Source organism: Ornithorhynchus anatinus, chromosome 5 (assembly GCF_004115215.2).
Source record: "Ornithorhynchus anatinus isolate Pmale09 chromosome 5, mOrnAna1.pri.v4, whole genome shotgun sequence".
NCBI classification, from domain to species: domain Eukaryota; kingdom Metazoa; phylum Chordata; class Mammalia; order Monotremata; family Ornithorhynchidae; genus Ornithorhynchus; species Ornithorhynchus anatinus.
In genome coordinates this window covers 42,633,105-42,650,214 of record NC_041732.1, presented here as the reverse complement: position 1 = coordinate 42,650,214, position 17,110 = coordinate 42,633,105, and the positions used below count along the sequence as shown (strand labels likewise).

General features: G+C 41.8%; 1 protein-coding gene and 1 non-coding gene across 2 annotated transcripts in view; one reads left to right on the top strand and one right to left on the bottom strand.

Moving 5' to 3' along the window:
• The window catches only part of FUT10 (fucosyltransferase 10), a 58,198-nt gene that overhangs the window by 29,313 nt on the left and 11,775 nt on the right, over positions 1-17,110 (bottom strand). The window lies entirely within an intron of this gene.
• LOC114812376 lies at positions 7,942-8,079 on the top strand. Its single transcript, XR_003760031.1, has one exon. It is a non-coding gene; the product is annotated as a small nucleolar RNA SNORA7 (small nucleolar RNA).

The following is a 17,110-nucleotide window of genomic DNA, read 5'->3' as shown; positions in this document are numbered from 1 at the left end:
CTAGGCAAAGATGTTCAGCTACCAAATTAGGAGCCAACAGATGGCCAACACCTTTAACTGTACATACTCTTTGACTAAATTTCATGGACATTCATTAATTCATTTACTCTACCTCAGTTGTCCTCATCTCTTGCCTAAGGATTATACTCCTTCCCAGGATCTTAAGATTCCAGTATATTCTCCCTTAAAACCACAAATATTGTTATCTTTCCTCTAACACCTTAACTTTATTTCTCAGTTTTCCTTCCTATGCTTATGTTATTCACCTTCATCCTTCATTAATTAATTGATCAATGATATTTATTGAGCACTCTGTGCAGAACACTGTACTAAGTGGTTAGGAAAGTACAATACAACAAAATTGATAGATATGCTCCCTGTCTACCAAGAATCTTACAGTCTAAAAGAGGAGTCAGACATTAAAATAAAATTACATGTAAGGGAAGCAACCTAATATACAGATATGTCCAAAAGTGCTTTGGAGGGTGTGACAGTGAAGGGGAGTATCTAAGTGCTTTCTGGTAGGAGTGTAAGCTGTCTCTAGATTGTAAATTTGTTGTGGGCAGGGAAAGAATCTATCAACTCTGTTATAGTGTACTTTTCCAAGTGCTTAATACAGCACACTGCACATAGTAAGCACTCAGTAAATACTATTGATTGAATGATTGATACTAAATGGATGGGAGAAGCAGTAGTTAGGGAAAATAGGGTGTGGGGATGATAGCTTAGTCCAGAAAGGCTTCTGGGAAGATGATTTCAGTAGAGCTTTGAATATGGGGAGAGTGTTAATCTGTCAGATGGGCAGAGGGAGGGAGTTCCAGGCAGGAGGGAGGGAGGAACGGGTTAACTACAGGTGAGGCATGAGCAAAAGACGGTAAGTAGGGTGGTGATTAGAAGAGCAAAGTATGTGGGCTGAGTTATAGAGGATGAGAAACCAGGAAAATTAATTAATTAATGCCAAGGTCGCTGATTGAGGGCCTTGAATTTGCTGGTGATGAGTTTCTGCTTAATGCAGAGATGGATGAGCAACCCTGATGGCACTTGAGTGGGGTGACGTACACAGAATTATTTTTTAGAAAAATGATGAAGGATGGACTGGAAACGGGAGAGGCTGGAGGCTAGGGAGGTCAGTGAGGAGGCTAATGCTGTAGTAGAAATAGAATATGACAAGTGCTTGAACCAATGTGGTAGCAGTTTGGATGTAGAGGAAGGATTGAATTCTGGAGATGTGGTGGAAGCAGAATTGCCAATATTTGGTGATTGACTAAGTGGGTTGAAGAAGAGAGACGAGTCAAGGATAATGCCAAGGTCATGATCTTGTGGGACAAATGATGGGAAAGTGTGAGGCAGTAGCCTGGAGAGGAGAGAATTTGTGAGGAAAGTTGACATCTCCAAGTAGAGATGTCCTGAAGCCAGGAGGAAATGTGAGACTGCAAAGAGGAGAATAGGTTGGCACTGGAGATGTAGATTTGGAAATCATAAGCATAAAGATGGTAGTTGAACCTATGGGAGCATTCCCCAAAGGAGTGAGTATAGATAGAGAATTGAAGAGGACACAGAACTAAGCCTTGATGGGCTTTCACAGTTATAATAATGATAATCTTGGTATTTGTTAAACACTTACTATGTGCCAAGCACTGGGGGAGATACAAGGTCAACAAGGTTGTCCCACGTTGGGCTCACAGTCTTAATCTTAATCTTAATTTTAACATGAGGTAACTGAGGCCCAGAGAAGTTAAGTGACTTGCCCAAAGTCACACAGCTGACAAGTGGCGGAGCCGGGATTAGAACTCACGACCTCGACTCCCAAGCCCACGCTCTTTCCAATAAGCCACACTGCTTCTCTGTGCTTCTCAGTTAGGGTTTAAGAAGCAGAGGAGGAGACTGTGAAGGAGACAGAGAAGGAGTGACCAGAGAAGTAGGAGAAGAACCTCTTCCCATCCTTTGCCCAGTATCCTTGGGAGAGCTTTACTCTTAAAGATTACCCAGGGGTCCTGGAAATAAGAACAGATCATCCTAGAGAACAAAGAGGTGTGTACCAATCAGCTCCTCTCTGAAATGAAAAGGTTTCTTTGGGTTTAACTTCTTAAAAAATATTACGCATTTTAAAAGACCATTCTTACCAATTAATCCTAAATGATATTTTGTCTGGGCCCAATAGATTAAGCATCTTACTTGCTAGTACCTTCAATTGTAATAAGTGTAAGATCATTTTAGGCTCAAAAACATTTCACTGATCCAGGTAAAGGAGACTAATACAACCAAATAAACTGCTGAATGAGAATAGGAAGTGGTGGGGACCAAGAGCTGAGGATCATTTTGATACCCCCTGCCCTAAATTATACCTTTCTCTTGCAGATCTTAATTGGCAGCTATTTCCCATTTAGGGTGCTGAGAAGGTTACGTCTGCATCTTAAGCTACTTTCTGGCATGTAAATGTTTAACACTCAGAAAAATTCTTTCTGCAGTAACAAAGACCACATGTGTCAGGGAATGTTTCCAGTATTTTTCCCTGTGGTATTAGATAATAGAGGGAATGAGCCTTGGAGTTTCCCCTCACTATTAAGTAGTTTCCTAGTCCAGAGTTGTCACTCTTCCATGTTAAAGCCTGGGGTTGAAATTAGGGGGTATTGACTCAGTCCCAGGCTTTGTACCTTGGGATAATGGATTCTGAGATGGTTCATAAAGAGTAGAGAGGTCTGGCCAGCATATAGTGAACCTTTGATTTTACAAATTCAACATTTCAATATATATACTACATGTTACAGAGTATTCAATAAATCAATCAGTGGTATTTATTGAGCACTTACTTTGTGCTCTATTAGGCACTTGGGAGAGAACACCTGAGAAGCAGCATTGCCTAGTGGAAAGAGCATGAGACAACCTCAGCTCTGCCCCTTGTCTGCTATGTGCCTTTAGGCAAGTCACTTACCTTCTGTGTCTCAGTTACCTCAGCTGTAAAATAGGGATTAAATCCTCCTCCCTTCGACAGACTCAACCCAATATGGGACAGGGACTGTGTCCAACCTAATTATCTTGTATCTAAACCAGTGCTTAGTACAGTTCTTGGAACATAGTAAGCACTTCACAAGCATTCATTCATTCAAGTTGATATCTTGTATCAACTTCAGCACTTAGAACAGTACCTGGCACATAGTAAGCACTTAACAAATACTATAATTATCATTCATTCAATCATATTACTTGGGCATTTAATGTGTGCAAAAAACTATACTAAGTGCTTGTGAGAGTACGATATAAGAATAAATGAACACATTTCCTGCTCATGACAAGCTCAAGTTCCAATAAGAAAAAAATCAATACAGAAGAGTTGGTAGATATGCTCCCTCCCCACAGAGAGTTCAGAGTCTATTCTCTGAGAGAATTTGTTAGAGGATTATTTCACTGTTCATGGAATAATTGAAATTTATGCAGTTAAAAGAAGGGCTAAGCAGTTCTACCCTCTTTCCTAATTTAGTGGATATCATTTTTGCCTTGGGAAAATTACATTCCCAATGCTAACATTCATAAATTTTACTCAATCAATGGTATTTACTGAGCACTTACTATGTGTAAACCACTGTAATAGGTGTTTAAGAGGATACAATACAATATAGCTAGTAGACACAATCCCTGCACTCAAGGATCTAATAGTCTAGATGGGGAGGCAGATATTTAAAATAAATCACAGACAGAATAAACTTTGAGAAGGGCATATGCTCTCCCTGAGCCTCAGTAGTCTCATTTGAAATGTCAGGAGATAATCTGTGGTACCTTTGCCTAGGCTAATTATACTATTCTTATTGAAAACTAGAACATTGGAACACTCAGATTATAACCCTTCTCTTTACCTCTTGACAACTGCAAGGAAAGGAGGAGAGATGAGTGGGGTAAAGATTCCCCAGTATTTTAGTCACACTATGGAATAGTAGCAGAGCAATAACAACTGTATTGATTGCAAGGAAAGCTGACCAGTTTAGCCAGGCCATGCCGGTTCCAAACATTTGTGTATTTTCCCAGCATTGTCTAGGACTATAAAAATTAAAATCTTGCTAAACCAGTATGCACTGTTAGTCTAGGTACCCATGTTCCACACTCTACTAATACGAGGAAAATGTTACAATTCAAGGCTACAGTTTGTCATGTCCAATTAGAAATTTCCACCTGGCTAGTAGGAGTGCCTCTCCTCTGCATTAATACTATGTCTCGTCTCCAAAATCTCACAAACCTGTAGAGATATTAACTAAATGCTCAAGTGATCAAGTATTTTCTCACAGCTAGTCAACAGGGTTATAATGTGGATTCCATTGTGTGTTTGTATTTCGGGGAGTGTGTTCCTGCAGCATTCTGCCTTCCTTTAAAATGTATTCTTTAATAATTGTAGTATCTGTTTAGTGCTTAGTATGTGCGAAGCACTGTACTAAGAGCTGGGATAAACACAAAATAATCAGGTCCCTCACAATCTAAGTAGGAGGGAGAACAGCTATTGATCCCCATTTCTCAGGTGAGGCAACTGAGGCACAGAGAAGTTAAGTGACTTGTCCAAGGTCATGCAGCAGGTAAATGGCAGAGCTGGGATTAGGACCCAGGGCTCTGAATCCCAGGTCCATGCTCTTTCCACTAGGTCAAACTGCATGCTCTTAATCTTTCCCAAAGCACCACCATTACTGTCACCATATTTGCTTGGCCTCAACTTCTGATCAAGGAACTCCGTTAAGTGAATGTGATAAAAGCTGTGGAAGAGTTCTTGGGTTAGGGTTTCTGCCAAGGCCACTAGGTTCACTCACTTGTTTATCCTGATCGGGAACACAGAGAGCTGAGTTGAGTAAATATGGAGGCAGTGGTGGTGCAGAAGAGGCAAATTAAAGGAAAGAAAAGAGGACTCCACGTGCCCAGTCCCGTCTAGAAAGAGTGTAGTGATTGTCAGAAACCTAATTTTGGCATTGTTAACTACCTCTTTTAGACAGTGTTCAATTCCTGGCTGGGAGATTTAAACAGCTATTGTCTAGACAGGCCTGCACGATCTTGGAAAGAGTAATGAAGACTGAATAGAAGGGAGTAGCAGGGATCAACAGTCAAGGTTCTGTATTTAAAATCATTCCAATCCCATTATCCTATTTCTATAACTTTGTCCAAAGTAACTCCTTTTGGCACAAACATTCTACCGTTTCATCTGGGGCCAGATGGCTACAAAGGAAACTGACCAGGCTTCCTGTGTTAAGATGGAATACTCTTCTGCCTGTCAAAGAACACAACCTGCATGTCTCTAAGGTAGAACATAACTACAGAGAGATCTGGCACTACAATAGGCTACAAATTTAGGGAATTTGGGTGCTTTGAGGCAAAGGGAGTCTGTCGAGTCCCTTTTCTGAGGTGCACCAACATAACATGGAGGCGGTCTTTTGGCATACAACTTGGAGTTAAATTAAGTCTATGGGAGTAGGAGCAAGGTGTAGCCCCACATATTATTTCTCTTGTCTCCCTTTCAGTGAAAAAAATCCTGTGAGTTTGTGTGTGAATATTGAAATGGCAAAATCCGGCAATGAGGGAGGGATCCTGAAAGGTGGCCAAGGCACACAGGAAAAGGGACATAGTATGAATGATCTCCGGGTGCCACTGAGCCTATGATTCCGTGATAATTGCTTACAGATACAGAATAAGTTGTCAAGATCTCAAAAAGGAGATAATGGCCATTTATGTTCTATAACTAATGAAGGAAGAAACCAAAGGATGGAAGCTGGAGATCAATAAGAGAGTACTAAGTTAAAAAGGAGGGTAAAAAAATATTCTTATGCTGGTTTAATTGGGCCAGAACTGTAGTAACTGCTGTAAAAATGGTGGTTGGGTCAGAGATGCACATTTTATGATGCTGCTAGCTGAGCAGGAGCATGCAAGGGCAGGATCTGACTCAAAGCTTGGGGCAGGTATCTAGGATTACACTGGACCACAGGCTTATTCCACTTCTCCCCTAAACCTCAACTCTCTATCACCTTCACTCTGCTCCATCTGGGGAGACCACACTGCTTTTGCAAGGGGACTGCCTGTGTCTGGCCCAAATTTATCTGGGTTATGCTTGATGCTGGCCTGACCTCACAAGATGAGGTCTTTCAGGATTTTGGGGTAGAAAAGCAGAATAGTATAGTGGATAGAGCATGGGCATGAGAGTCAGAAGGTCATGGATTTTAATCCCAACTCTGCCACTTGTTTTCTGTGTGACCTTGGGCAAGTCACTTCACTTCTTTGGGTCTCAGTTACCTCATCTGTAAAATGGGGATCGAGACTGTGAGCCCCACATGGGACAGGGACTGTGACCAACCTAATTTGCTTGTATTCACCCCAGTGCTTAGTACAGTGCCTGGCACATAGTAAGTGCTAAAAAAAAATACCACAATTATTATTATTAGATTTTTATCCCCCCATCTTTGATCCCCTTGACTCTCTTGACCCACTCTTCCCAGTTCAGCAGTCTTTGACAGCTTTACTCTTGCTGGTTGCTCCTATCTAAGCCATGGCTCTCCCACAAGAACTCAAAATTTAGAGCTGGCAATAGTCCTTGGGGTGGGAGGGGGAGGGGCTGAGACTATAACAGACCCTTCATATCTCCTGCCACAGTGGACCCACAGGTGGAAGGGTCTAGCAGGCATCAAAAGGAGCTACGATCCCTTTAGCTGCCCTGAAAAAAGTTGGACAGTTCAGGTTTACAGCCCTGAAATCTAAGTTTTGCCAAGCCCATTGAGCTTGGGCTAATCTAGGCCCTGACTGAAGGAGAGCTCTACAGTGTAGAAATCTATGGTCTACACTGGAGAAATCAATGATCTGCCCTGGAGAAATAGATTACATTCTTGGGCCTTGACAGAAGGAAATGAGCCACTCAGAATACTTCGATGTCCATCAAGGAGTGACAAGACATTTGTGAGATGGCAGCCCGATTCTAACTTGGTCTACAAACTTGAAACTTTCCATGTTTGAAAGAAAGTTGAAGCTGGCATAACATTTATAAAGTGGAAGATATTTAGGAAGTTTCTGACTAGGAGCCTCCATCTGGAAAAGTGCTAGTAAAGGATGAATTCAGTGTTACATAATTAGAAATTGCAATTTCCATGAATGACTGATTTGACTGCCAAATGTGCACTAAAATTTGGATTTCCATTGCTTCTAGAAAGGAAATATTTAGTTAGCGGTGACCTGCATGGTGAACGTGGTTGGCAGAAAGGTTAAATACATAGTCATCAATAATTTAGGGGATTAGATGTTTAATATGCCCAGACCTGTGGAGGTAAAATATTTAGCAATCAGGGACTTACTGACAGAATTTTCATATAACAGATGGGAAGTGAATATCCATTGTTAAGTTTTTATGCAACAATGTTTGTGTAAAACTGTCAACATAAAACTGAAGGAATAGGCCTGAGACCCTTGAACAATGAACTGAATAGGCAGTAAAATTTGTATTAGGGCACGTATGTGTCCAAAGAGAAATCCCACTGAGTTGCATTAGGAATCTGACAAGGTACACACATTGGAAGCAAATGTCCTCCAAGAGGCCTTCCCCAACTAAGCTCTTATTTTATCTTTTCCCATTCCATTCCGTCATCCTTGCACTTGGATTTGTACCTTTATTCAACCCACCCTCAGCCCCACAGTTATTTATATTTCTCTAATTTCCTTATTTATATTAATGCTTGTCTCCCCCTCTGGACTGTCGCTGGGAACATATCTACCAACTTTGTTATATTGTACCCCCCGAAGTGCTTAGTACAATGTTCTGTACATAGTAAGCATTCAATAAATACAACTGACTGATTGAAATGGAAGTTCATTGTAGTCAAATCCAGGTAGCATTTAGCAACATCTTCATTTTGCACTTTGTTGCTTGAGGCACTGAAATGCTTGTCCTTCAAGAGACGAAGGGTAAATAAGAACAATGGTGTTTAGTAAGGAACCTTCTCAGGGTCACACCTGGAGAGTTTCTAGTACTCTACCAGTCTCGACTATGGGAGGGAGAGTCAAGCAGAGGCATATCCATTCCATTCCTAGCTTAGCCAGTCGCTAGTGAGTGGAAGGCAATCTGTTACAAGTCAAAAATCCCTTGTACTGGGTAGCGGCATCAAGGGACAGAGTCAAGGAGACTCAAGTTTACTGCGTGGAAGGAGTAAAAAAACTCTATGGATACACTACCAGAACAATTGCAGTTGGAGATGGGGCATTCTGGGAGAGATGTGTCCACGGTGTCGCTATGGGTTGGAGACAACTCGATAGCATAAGACTAGATTTATTAAGCACTTGCTATGAGCTAAGCACTCGGATAGATCCAAGATAATCAGGTTTGATATAGTCCCTTGTTCCACATGGGGCTCTCAGTCTGAGTGGGAGGGAGAGTGGGTATTGAACCCCCACTTTAAATATGAGGAAACGGAGGGCCTGAGAAGTGAAATGAACTGTGCAAGGTCACATAGGCAAGTGATAGAGATGGGAATAAAACCCAAGTGCTCTGACTCCCAGGCCCGTACTCTATTAGGCCACGCTGCATTACTTAAATGCTTAGAGGTGTGATTAGGAGCAGAAAAGAAATTTAGGAATATTAAACTACACAGCACCATTTTATCCAGCAAAGCGGTCAGAGAATCTGCGCACATTTGACTGTAGACCAGCAATTCCATTTTTAAAACCCAAAGAAGAGCAGTTAAGGGCAGCTGTACAGCTTTTGCCCATTTGTCACTTGACTGAATAATGAAGACTGGGATTAATGCACATCAGTTATTCTCTGCCTTTTTTTCCTGCTTGGTCACCATAATGGATTCATTCATTCAGTCACATTTATTGAGCGCTTACTGTATGCAGAGCACTGTAATAAGTTCTTCGGAGAGCACAATACAACAACAGACACATTCCCTGCCCATAACAAACTTACAGAGTAGAGTCAGGGAGAAAGACAAATACAAATAAATACATTACAGATAATAGGTGCAGTGGGGCTGGGAGGGAAGAAGAACAAAGGGAGCAAGTCAGGGAGACACAGAAGGGAGTGGGAGAAGAGGAAACAAAGGGCTTAGTCTGGGAAGGCCTCTTGGAGGAAGTGCTCCCTCTTTCCACTGTAAAGCCCACACAACATGAGGCCTGGGGAGAGGACAGGAGAGCTGGATCCCCATCTCTGACTCTCTTAAGCCAAGCTCCCCAGTCCAGCATTCTCTGATGACTTTGCTTGAGCTGGCTGCTCCTTTTAAGGCATGGCTCCCTCCACAACAACTCTTCCACTATTCAATAATTCATTTATTCATTCCATCATATTTATTGAGTGGTTACTGTGTGCAGAGCACCATCTAAGCACTTGGGAGAGTACGAAATAAAAATAGACACATTCTCTGCCCACAATGTCAATCCATTATATCTGTTGAGCACTTAATGTGTGCACAGCACTGTAATAAGTGCTTGGGAGAATACAATATAACAGACCTGGTAGTTACATTCCCTGTCCAAAAGGAACTTACAATCTAGAAGTCTACAGTCTGCAGTCTGCCACTCCCTCCCACCACCATGGCAGCCCATTTCTGTCCCAAATTTGGGGTTCCCATACAAGTAAGGAAGAGGAAGCAAACATTTTTACTTAATTTTTCCCAGAATGGCCAAAAGTAAACTGCAGTATTATTTTTCCTGGAACATGTCTAAGGATTAGGCTTGTATGCTTCAATTCATTTGAAATTAATTGTCTTGACATTAATTCTTGGCTGTCAGTTTTATCTGATTTAGAGTTGAGATCATATCCAACTGCTAGAATGATGGTTGCAACACAACTGCCATGACAAATATTGGCAGTGAATGCTCTCTATGTAATCATTGCCATGTCTCCGTCCCGCCTACCTCAAAATGGAGGCAGTTTGGCAGGAAGCTTATCTGGAAGACATTGTGAAGTAACTTTCTTCCTCCATTTTAAAGCTAAAGAGAGTTGCCTCTTGGCTACATTTTCTTAAGCTAGATATTTTCAGAATAAACTGCCCAACACAGGCATATTTTTTGAAAAAAATTCTTTCAGCAGAAACATTTTGATTTTGCCCCAAATCAGCAAGGACACATGAGAGGTGGCGGGGTTGGGGGAGAAACACAATGGGAGAGGAGCTTGAGCGAGGATACCAAATTTCAGACATTTCCTTCCCTGCCCAGTTTCCAAAATCCAAACTGGGGCAGAGGTAACCAGGACCATGGACAACAGATTGGACAAATATCTTGGCCAATTAAGAGAGTCATAGGAACACCCAATCTGATAGCAAAGTGCCCTGAGAGAAAACTCTCCCCTGTCTGCATTGTGCTACAGACAAAAGCAACATGGCCTAGTAGTCTAGTAAATTATAATCTAGGCTTCGCCACTTGTTTGCTCTATGACCTTGGAAAAGTCACTTAATTTCTCTGTGTCTTAGTTTTCTCAACTGTAAAATGGGGATTCAATACCTCTTCTCCCTCCTACCTAGACTATGAGTCCCATGCAGACAGACAGGGACTGTAATAATAATAATGACGGCATTTGTTAAGCACATGTGCCAGTCACTATACTAAGTGCTGGGGTGGATACAAGCTCACAGTCTCAATCCCCATTTTACAGCTGAGGGAACTGAGGCCCAGAGAAGTGAAGTGACTTGCCCATGGTCACAAAGCAGACAAGTGGTGGAGCCAGGTTTAGAACCCATGACCTCTCTCCTCCCAGTCGTGCTTTATGCACTTTGCCATCCTGCTTTCTCTAATCTAATTAGCTTGTATCTGCCCAGAGGTTAGAACAGTACTTGACACAGAGAGTGTGCTTAAGAAATATTATTATTATTATGCTGCTGTGGGCAGGGATATATGTCTGTTTATTGTCATAATTGTTCTCTCCCAAGCACTTGCACACAGTAAGTGCTCAATAAATATGATTAAATGAATGAATTGAATATGATTATTATCAGTGTAGGATGGTTTTCCCTCCCCTCCCCACTGCTCTATTTCTCCACTGCCACTGTCATTCTACGTTTTGGAGGACTACACAATACTCAGTCTTAAAGAGCTTATTCTTCCTTTCTTGAATGGGTGGGCCCCCATTTCAATTCACAACATAAGGCTTATATGTTCAACAAATATCACTGATTTATTGATTGACCAATAAGGACTTTGTAAAAAGTGGATTTGGAGGACAAGGGAATTCCAGGCAGGAGGAAGGGCACAACTCTACAGCTTGCTTGTTTGTTTAAAAAGACTCAGACCCTCAAAACTTGAAAAAAAATGGATTCATATTCATATAGTAGTTTCCAAGTGTTCTTAACATTCAGGAGAACTGAAAGATAGCCAACAAGTAAAATGATGAAAATGAAAGCTAAACATATACAGGAAAAAATGTTGTAACAAGCCCACTCAAGTCCAAGTCCCATCAGTTGTTAATTCTTATAATCATGTTTAAACATTTTTTAGAATTAAACAAAATTCATCATTTTCTAGCTCTGGATCTCCTTTTGCTCCCCTGTATCTCCTCCCCACCCCAGAATGACACATATTAGACATTTCTTAGTAGTGGAGTCCAAGAATTTCTGGTGGTTCTGGGAAATCCCTGATAATAATAGTATTAATATTTTTAAGCACTTAATGAGTGCGGAGCACTGTATTAAGCACTCTATTAAAATATAGAGGTGGAAATTAGAAACTGGTCCCTCTCCCTCAGGGGGCTCACAATCTAAGACAGAAATCAAGACAGAAGAATGAAAATCACCTGGATTTCGAGCCCATCATTTGAGGTTGACCATCAAGATGCCTCGGCTTCCCTTTGCGAGAGCCCAGCTTTCAAGCACTTAGCACAGTGCTCTGCACACAGGAAACACTCGATATTTTTTATAGCATTTGTTAAGCACTTACTATGTGCCAAGCACTGTACAAAGCTCTGGGATAGATATGAGATAATCAAGTCAAACACAGTCCCTGCCCTACATAGGGCTGAAAGTCTTAATCTCCATTTTACAGATGAGGTAACCAAGGCCCAGAGAAGTTAGTGACTTGCCCCAGGTCACACAAGTGATGGAGCCAGTATTAAAACCCAGGTCCTCTGACTTCCAGGCCCATGCTCTTTCCAATAGGCCATGCTGGGTGATTGCACATCACTTCTTCATACATTCCTATACATCCCCAAGGCTGCTGCTAACTACACACACTCCATTATATTCCAGTGGCTGTTAATTCTTGTTTCACAAACTCAGGCAATACCTATACCCAAGTAACTTCTTAACTTTTCATTTTCTCCCAACAGAGCACATGGAAAATTCCCATATCTTTAGGTGACTGCTTCCATCCTCAACAAGAATGTTGAATTCCTCTGACCAGAGGGAAAAACCTTTCAGTGATACCCTTAGAAAAGAGTAGAGCTGGACTTTAAAGTTATTGGTGTAAACTTTGCCAAGTCTGCCTAATCCCATGTCAGCCTTGGATATACTAGTGTGTGTGAAAATTAGCTTCCTCTGCCATTAAGTACTATAGGAAGACACAAAAAGGTTTCATTTAGGGTATTCAATTTGTGAGCAATATATTTTTACTGGCACTTTAAAGCTGGCTGTTTGGCATTTCAGAATGCTTACTTTTCTCAAATGCCTCGAACTTGGGTTAGACTTTTATTAAAAGCCCTTAGGAGAGTCATTTGTCTAATACCTTTAGGTCTGCATTTTTATTTAGTAGGGAGCAGTTAGAAAGGAAAGGCTACAAACAGAAAATATGAGCATCTGAGACATGAAATCCTGTTACTTTTTTCCTTAAGTTGGCTTTTGTTTGCACTACCATAATTTTCTGCATCCATCATTCCTTTTCCACCTGTTTCTTTCCTGGTTACCCATGTGGCAAGCCCACTCTGGAGTTCAATGATCTTCAAAGCAGACTAGTGAAAAGTGCATGGGCCTTGGAGTCAGAAGGTCATAGGTTCTAATCCTGCCTCTGCCACTTGTCTGCTGTGTGACCTTGGGCAAGTCACTTCACCTCTCTAACCTCAGTTATCTCATCTGCAAAATGGGGATTGAGACTGTGAGCCCCACGTGGGACAGGGTCTGTGTCCAAGCACAATTTGCTTATATTCAGTCCAGCAACCTTAGTACCATGTGCCTGGCACCATAGTAAGCGCTTAACCATTACCATCATTATCATTATTATTATTACTTAATCAGAATCTGGACCCTTAAGCCCTAAAGAGTGTGAAATTGTTGATTGTATCCAGTTCTACACTACTCACCAACTGAAGAAGGGAAACTGGCATTTTTGAATCACAACTCCTCAAAGATTGGCCCTCAAGCAATTAAATCAAGGTCGTAATATGGAAACTCTAATACAAAGGACAATGGTTTGTCTGTGTCTTTCTGGAAATCAAGGCTGCAGGACAGCACAATCTCTTGGACAGGGACACCCAGCCAAGTGTTTTGAAAAAGAGCTCCCGCACAGAGGTCCATGGTGCAGAGAAAATGAAGCCAATCATCTGAAACAGGAGGTAGGAAAACATTTTGGAACACAAAATCCTGCTTCTGCCTAACCTCAACCCTCTGAGAACCAGCTAGGGAATGTCTGCAGCTCAACACCCCACTTCTCAAGAAAACAGGAGTGAAGAATCCCCATTCACTGCAAGCTTGAAAGAGAAGTACATGGTTGACTCCTGGGGGATAATAAGACAAGAATCTTTGATTTGTGGCTATAATGTGAATTTTTATGGTATTTGTTAAGCAACTTACTTTGAGCCAGGGCACTGTTCTAAGCACTGGGGGGTAGATCACGGTAAACAGGTTAGATACATTCCATGTTCTAAATGGGCTCACAGTCTTAATCCCCATTTTACAGATGAGGCCATTAAAAGGCCCAGAAAAGTGAAATGACTTGCCCAAAGTCACACAGCAGACAAGTAGAGGAACTGGATTAGAACCCAGGTCCTTCTGAGTTCCAGGACAGAGTTCTATTCACTGTGCCATGCTGCTTCTCTAAAATATCCGATTGAAACTGATTTTTGGATCAACCCTTTCTTGTCTAAATTTTTGCCCAACAGCCTGGAACTAATTGCAGTAGGGACTGTCAGAGTTAGTGCAGGCTGATGCACCTATCCTAAACACATCACATTCCTTGAATGTGGACTTCCTGAAAGACCATTCTAGCAGAATAAAATACACCGTTCAGTCTTGTATTTTATTGTTGCATTTTTATCACAGATGAATTTGATGTTTAAAAATTATAATGGTTCTGGTCTGCCTGTCTCCTGCTTCTCCCTCCCCTGCTCTAAAAATTATGTGTGATATTTGTTAAGCACTGACTATGTGCCAAGCCCTGTACTAAGTACCAGCGTAGATATAAGACAATCAGTCGGAAGCGGTCACTGATCCTCACGAGGCTCAGAGTCTACAGGATTTAGAATTATACTTCAATCTGCTGGTCAGATCACCTAAAATGTCATTCTGCCTTTGTCTCTCCATTCCTCAAAAACTTTCCAATCATTCATTCATCTTTGCATCAGACAGAAATTTGTGACCACTGCCTTTAAGGCACTCCATCAGATCGCTCCCATTTACTTTCCCTTTCCACCCTTCTCCTACTATACCCTCTAACATCTCCTTCTCACGGTGCCTTGTTCTCAACTCTCCCACCTCCAACCGCTGGCTGATGCCCTTCCTCCTGCCTGGACTCCACGCCCTTTCAAATTGCAAAAATCTCAGCCCTTTTCCTCACAAAGCCCTTCTAAAGCTTCACCCCCACCAGGAGGCTTCCCAGATTATTTTTCTTCCTCCCAGGGAAAAGAAAATCCCTGTCATCTCAGCATTTTAACCACCACCTTAGCAGTGTATACATTCAACTCTAATCACACTTTTGTACATACCAATTTTCCTATTCTATTTGAGCACTTGTTTTATTTGTAAATTATTTCATTACCTTTCTCCTTGTTGGAGTATAAGCTCCTTTCGAGCAGGACTATGTCTCCAAATTATTACACTTACTATGTGTCAAGTACTGTACTAAGTACTGGGAGAGATCAAAGATAATCCAATAAAAACAATCTCTGGAATAGAGATTGTAAGTATTTTTATCCCCCCTTTACAGAATGGATAACCCAAGACCTTTACAGAATTGGATGACCCAAGGTCATCCAATAGGTCAGATCAGCTGCACAGCTGTAATTATAACCCAGGTCTCACAAACCCCAGTCCCAAGTTCTTTTCACTATGCTACACTGCCTTCTACTGTGCTCATCCAAGCACTTAGTACAGAGCCCTTAAACATAGTTTGTACTCAATAAATGCCAATAATACATAATAAGAAGGATAATACATTTGGTATTTTTTCAGCATTTGCTATGTGTCGAGCATTGGGGTAGATACAAGATAATCAGGTCCTATATAAGGTACACAATCTAAGTAGGAGGGAGGACAAGCATTGAATCCCCATTGTGCAGATGAGGGACCTAAGGCACAGAGAAGTGAAATGACTGGCCCAAGGTCACACAACAGGTAAGTGTGGAGCTGGAATTAGAATCCAGGTCTGTGCTCTTTCCACTAAGCCATTTCTGCTTCTCATATTAATAAGCATTAGTCAAGTAAATGAAAATCATCTATTGTTGAGTTTTAGCTAGCTAAAGCAGATATCTAATTGTTGGACAGGTAGAAGAACTGGCCTTCTGAACTGAGGCCAAGGTAAAATAAATCCCCAGAAGCCTTTAAAGGATATTCAGGTTGGTGTTTGCAGAACTACTCACATGCAAAAATGGTATTAAGGTTACTGATCCACAGCACTTCAGTCTCCTTATTTATTTACATCTCCTTGCCAGATCCACATAGTTATCTTCTATGTTTAGGGAAATGTCTCCTTAAGAGAACAGCAATAACTATAACCTCCACTGTGTTACTAAGTTTAGAAAGCAGCAGAATGTTTTAACTGTTGACTGCAATTTGCCAGTCTTAGCTAGACTTCATATATGATACATTGTGGTGGTCTCTATACCTGGACAATACCAAGAATAGGGAGGGTATCATTGTATTGAGTTGAGAAGAGTTAAGAAGCAGTGCAGCTTAGTAGAAAAAAGCACAGACCAGGGAACCAGTGGTCTTGGGTTCTAATCCCAGCTCCACCACTCGTCTGCTTGTACTACCTTGGACAAGTCAGTAAACTCCTCTCTTGCCTCAGTTTCCTCATGTGTAAAATGGGGATTAAGACTGGGACCCCATGTGGACAGGGACCTTGGTCCCACCCAATTAAGTTGTATCTACCCAGTGCTTAGTATAATGTCTGGCACATGAGTGTCTTAAAATATCAAAATTACTATTATCATTATCATTAGTTAAAAGGAGCAGACTGCCCATGGGCCCAGGATACGGGGGGTGTTCTGTCCTGGCATGGGGCATCCCCTCAGCAGGGAGGTGGGAGATATTTCTGGGGATTGAGGTAGGGCAGCTGCCATCCACTAACAGAGCATCACTGAAGTTCATAGTGGCTGCTGCTGTTTCTGCTCCACTGCAACATTCTCCTCAGTGAGGCTTAAAGAGCTAAGATGGGAAGGAGAAAAAACAGGCAGCAGTGCAAGTAGCTGCCACTAGGGCAATGACTATTTTCAGCAGGCCTATACTGCTCCTCTCCATCAGCTTTAAGTCACTCAACCAGCTCACCCTTTCCTACCTAATCTTTCTCATCTCCCACTACTATGCAGCCTGCATGCTTTGGTCCTCTAACACCAACCTAGTTCCTACTCCTTACTCTCATCTCTCTTGCCACCGACCTCTTCGTTCCATCGTCCCTCTGGCCTGGAACTTTGTCCCGCTTCACATCCAACAGACCAGCACTCTGCCCAGCTTCAAAGTCCTACTTCAATCACCTTTTTTCCAGGAAAGCTTCCCTGACAAACCTCTCATATCCTCACCCTATCTTCCCTCCCTTCTATGATGGTTATGCGCTTGGGTCCATATCCCTTGAGCACTTTGACATTCACCTCATAACAAAGCACTTATACTCTGCTGCCTCTCCTATATTAATTAATTTTAAGGTCGAGTCTCTCCCACTAGATTATTAGCTCCTTAAGGATGCTTATAGTGCCTACCATCTCTTTTGAATGCTCCATATGCTTAGTAGAGTTCTCTGCACACAGTAAATGCTC